The following is a 5,335-nucleotide window of genomic DNA, read 5'->3' on the forward strand; positions in this document are numbered from 1 at the left end:
TTTAGTACAAAATTTACAGATTATGGTATTTCTCATAACTCCTTGCTGCCCTAGGGAAAAAATATTTTATTTAACTTTTATCTGATTTCATGGCTATCTTTCCTTTTATTTTTTAAAGCACAGCTTATCCTCATTAATCAGATAAAAATAGTTTATCTTTTTTTTGATGACACAAATGGAATATAATTTATACACCAAGTCTTCTTGTTCTTCCTTGTAGTACCTAGGATGTTTCCTTGCACATACATTTGCTGATCAATAAAGAAGATATTTTCATTTGGGACCAAAAAAGACATGAGTTTATTTATTCACGCTCCACAGAAAATACCAGCTCCTACCAGAGATAATAAAATACGTGGGTATCGAACATGTCAGTGTTCTTCCAAATGTTCGTATTCAATTTTAGGAAAAGTTTATTTGACAAGTTTGGTCAAATACATAATGGAATAATGCAAAGGAAGTAAAGGAAGCTCTGGAGGAAAAAGCACTGAAACGTAATGAAAAAAGGGGAGACTAAGATCCAGATCTCAAAAAAGCTCTAAATTTATACTGACGAATACTTTTCAGAGCTTTGCTAACCAGGTCGTATACAGTGCTTTGAAAATCTAAAGGGCTATAACTTTCTGAAGCAGAATTTCTCATAATATGATCTGACCCTTCCACCCCTTCCCCCCATCAGAACCATAAAGTGCTAGGATTCTAAGGTCCTACTCCTATATTTTTAGGAAATCTACCACTTATTGGTAAGATACCCAAAACTAGGACAAGGATTCCACTCTGCAAAGGATGCACAAACCCCACTTTCTTTATCATAAAGCTTATGTTAGTTTGGTAAATGGATGAAGGTGACAAAAACACATCAGCCCTTGGGAAGCAGTGAATCCCCTAAGCGCTTAAAATTTATCCTGCCCCTTTCTAAGGAGGAGCACAGATACTGCTCTATGGCCTCCCAAAACCAGGTGCTTCTGTCAGAACTAACCCTGCTACCCTGGCTAAACACAAAGGTTTACCAGTGAGATGGTCTATATTCATATTGGCTACACTCACTTACTAATCAGATTCTCACCACTGATGGGGCTGGGAGGTGAGAAAAATGGAGAGCAGACAAACCCACGTGGCCAAGGACTGGATGGAGTCCAAGCTAACTGTTGCTACTGCCTCATCTTAAGTTACCGCAGCTGAGGCTATACCTCGGTCCACCATGGCTCTGTAATGATGTTAGAGTAGTTGTATGATGATAAGAATTAAATAAAACGAAATCTAGTAACAGCGTAAGTTAGAAAACATCAACAAGAAGACAAAGTAAAATCCTTTGTTTTCATTTGAATCCATAATTATAATAGATACAAAAGTTGCAGGGCCTCCTGGGAGGCAAGGTTCTTGTCAACAGAAGCACAAAGTCAATCCACCCACAGGAGCACCATCAGAGGGTTCATCCTGAAAGGATACTGAACCACATGGATCTTTAACATGGATTTGAAAAGGCTAGACCGACTGATTTCTCCAAAACCAAAAGCCTTGGGGTCTAGAATTCCTCCAAGTTTGCCTGATGCACTGATAAGCAAACGGAGGCTGTGGAGGAATTTGGGTGAAGCCACATACCCTGGAAATATCACAGCCAGTTTGTGACTTGGAGAAGAAGAAAAGGAATGACGTTCAATGACATCAACCGTTCCACCTCATAGATCTGTTGTGAGCCTGAAATGCTCATCGGTGTAAAGTACTTTGAAGAGGGCAAGTGATCAGTAAAAAAAGATATTATCAGTATTAATGATTGCTGACGTTTCTTACAGTGTTTTAAAGTAGGTTATAAAGAAATCGGCAGCTCTGCCATTCCGTGCAGTTTGCTTTAGATGACACTACTGCCTTAAAGGAGTGCAGCCTGCACCCTGCTTTGGGAGCAAATCTCTCTCTTTGTTTAAGCCACTGGTGGCAAGCTTTCTGTTACTTACAGCCGAATGCATTCCTAACTGATATATTGTCAATACCACTGAAATATAGTTTCATATTTTATTGGCACAGATAACATTAATGATGCAGGCCTTATGAAAGGTGAAATTATTAAGAACAAAATTGAACAGATGACATTTGAGAAAAGATGCCAGCAAAGTTTCGTAAAACAAGTAGAGTCTTGGAGAATCCCAGTATTCTGCACTATAAGCATACCCTCATAAAGCAAAGTAAACTGTAGGACCTACAGGTTCTCTTTGTTACGACATAACTGGAAGTTGAAGAGTGTTTTACTCCTGAATGTCAGCAGAAGCCCAACACAGAGAAGTGTTTTCTTCAAAGAATGGAGACAATACAGTGAAAGAGTGCTTTGGACCCACAAACTACTATAATCAGTAAGAAGACTGAGACAACTGTGCCGCTGCAGACACAGGCTATCTTTCATAAAAAAGGAAGAATGACTCAAAGCATGAAATCAAGAGTCCACAGGGTTGAACTGGAGGCATGGAAAATTATTCCCAGGCTTTGCATCCCAATGAAGGAACAGCCAAGCTGCGTCCAGCTGAATTTCAGAATTGCAATGGACCAGTGGCCCTTGTGTACCTCCTTGTTTCCTACTTTCTGAAGAGCAGTGTCTATTCTGATTATCCTATGCCTGTCCCATCATGGAGTGTTGATCGTACCTTTAAGTCACAGGTATTCGAATTGAGGGGAAGTGTACTCAAGAACCTGTGCTTAAGAAACTGCATCTGAGGAGCTTCATCCACACCTGGACCTAATTTAGATGAAACACCCTGGACGTTGAGCTGATGTTATAAAGGGCTGGGACTTTGAGGAGAGATTCTCAGTATGGGGTGAGGATATTTTGTATGTGAGATGAATGCAAATAATTTGACCCCAGAGGGCAGACCATGTGGGCTTAAAATATGTTCATAAATTCTTTTTTAGGACCTCTAAAAGTGGAGCCTAGTTCCCCTTGCCTTCAGTGTGATTTGGACTTAGTGAATCATTTCAAAAGAATAAAATAAGATAAAAGTGACAATATGAGTCAGAAACACTATAGAAAGTAGATATGATAGTACTAACAGTGTTATAGTCTGAGGTCATTTAAGGGAAGGGGCAATGAGTCATCAAAATCTAGAATTCTAAACCTGTCAAAACTGTCAGTTAAGTGTGAGAGCAGAATAAAGATATTTTCAGAGATGCAAAGCCTCAGAATATCTGATCTATTCACTCTTTATTAGGAAGTCATCTGAGGATGTACTCCCGCAAAACAAGGAGAAGAGAAATAAAGAAAGAAGATAACTGACAATAGCTATAGCATTTACTGAGTGCTTATTTTGTGCCAGGCACTGTGCTGTGTGTGTTTTTCATGTATTATTACATTTAACCACACAACAATCCTATGAAGTATATACTATTGCTATTATTATCTTATAGAATAGAAGACTTGAGTTATAAAGGGGCCAAATAAGTTACCTAAGTTATTGGTAAGTTGTAGAACTAAGATCTAACCCTGGGCAGTCTGGCTCCAGAGTCCATGATCTTAAATACTCCCTATCTTCCCAGATAGCTACGTTACCATGAAACTGTGGAACCAAATCAGGACAGCAGCAAAGGATAACCTCAGGATGAAAGCTATAAAGCAGGACTATTGAGTCGTCAGTATAATAAACTGGGGCAGGAGAGGAGAAGGATTCAATGAGACAACTCTAGGAGAAAAAGAAGATGACCTCATAGATGGCATGATTTGGGAACATTAAAAGAGCGCAAGAAAACAAAGAGCAGTTAGAAAATCAAAGAAAATCAAAAAATATCCATAAGATGGACAATCCCTCGAGCCCTTCCTTTCCAACCAGGGCCTGGCAGGATGGCTCCTGCAAAGAAGGGTGGCGAGAGGAAGAAGGGCCGGTCCGCCATCAACGAGTTGGTGACCAGAGAATACACTATCAACGTTCACAAGCACATCCATGGAGTGGGTTTCGAGAAGCATGCCCCTCGGACGCTCTAAGAAATCCAGAAATTTGCCATGAAGGAGATGGGAACTTCAGAGGTACACATTGATACCAGGCTCAACAAAGCTGTCTGGGCCAAAGGAATAAGGAATGTCCCATACCACATCCGTGAGTGGTTGTCCAGAAAACGTAATGAAGACTCACCAAACAAGCTCTATATGTTTGTTACCTACGTACCTGTCACCACTTTAAAAAATCTACACACAGCTAATGTGGATGAGAACTAATTGCTGATTGTTGAATAAAGTTATAGAACTGCCTTCACATCTTAATCTTCCTTTTCTAGTTGCAGCTAAAGTCTTGTATATCTTTAAGCAGTTCCCAACTACAGGATCATTTGGAGAGCATTTCCTAAGTACTATGCTTGGGCCCCTTCTCCCCAGTCCCTGGAGTTTTTGAATATTTGGACAGGGTCTAGGCAGGTGTTCTAAGGTGGTTTTGAAGTGCAACCTGGATTGAGAATGACTATTTAGGTAGTTGGCACATTGTGGGTATAATGCTAATGTTTTTAAATGCAGGTTTTGTTGATTCTAAGATACACATTTTTCCAGAAACTGGCATGTAGAACTTAATTGACGTTTTTCACATTTTAACAAACTAAAATGATACACTTGATAGTCTTAGATTTAATGAAATATGTACAGTTCCTTTTCAGCTCACTTATTTGTAGTGGCCCCATGAGGTGTTTTTAGTCCTGGTTTATGTGGAGCTAAAGCTCAAGGGTAACCTTTTTTAAAGGTTACTAACAAAATCTGCTTATTTCAACCTGAAAGCAAGGTGTTGCAGCGATTATGTCTCATTAGTGTTTATACCACGGACGTGAATTAAATGCCATAAAGCAGTCCCCTTTTGAAGCCCTACTGATGACGGTAGTGGGGTTGGGGGCCACCTGGAGTGTAATGTACGCTGTGAACATGGGGGGTGGGGGAGCATCTCCAGGTTATCCATTCCCTGGCACAGTCCAGACCTTAGACACTGAAACAGACCAAGTTAATACAAAAATTTCTTATTAAAAAAATCTGGAGACCAAAAAAAAATGTCCATAAGATGGTCTTAGTCTGAATGAACCAACCAAAATGTGGCATGGTTTAAAGCACTGATGGAGTACAGAGAAAAAGAATCCATTTCGCCTAGATACTAGGGATGTCCTCATTCAAGAGGTCCAAGTGTTGCAAAGAAGGATCAGTAATTCTAAGATTTGAATACTATTTACATAGTCATAAGAACATAAACCATTTTTTGGTTTTCAATTTTTAGAATCAAACTTTTCACAATTTTCAAAGGACTCAATTGCAGGGAAGAATAAAAATGTTAACAGCAATGCCAAAATAAAAGTACAAAGCTGATAGTAGGTGGAAGAGAAAAAATGC

General features: G+C 39.5%; 1 pseudogene; it reads left to right on the forward strand.

Annotated features, from left to right (window-relative positions):
- Nucleotides 1-3,790: 3,790 nt before the first annotated feature.
- LOC101282612 (60S ribosomal protein L31-like) lies at nt 3,791-4,227 on the forward strand (annotated as a pseudogene).
- The last annotated feature ends 1,108 nt before the right edge of the window (nt 4,228-5,335 follow it).

The sequence above is a fragment of the Orcinus orca genome, chromosome 9 (genome assembly GCF_937001465.1).
Source record: "Orcinus orca chromosome 9, mOrcOrc1.1, whole genome shotgun sequence".
Lineage (NCBI taxonomy): Eukaryota > Metazoa > Chordata > Mammalia > Artiodactyla > Delphinidae > Orcinus > Orcinus orca.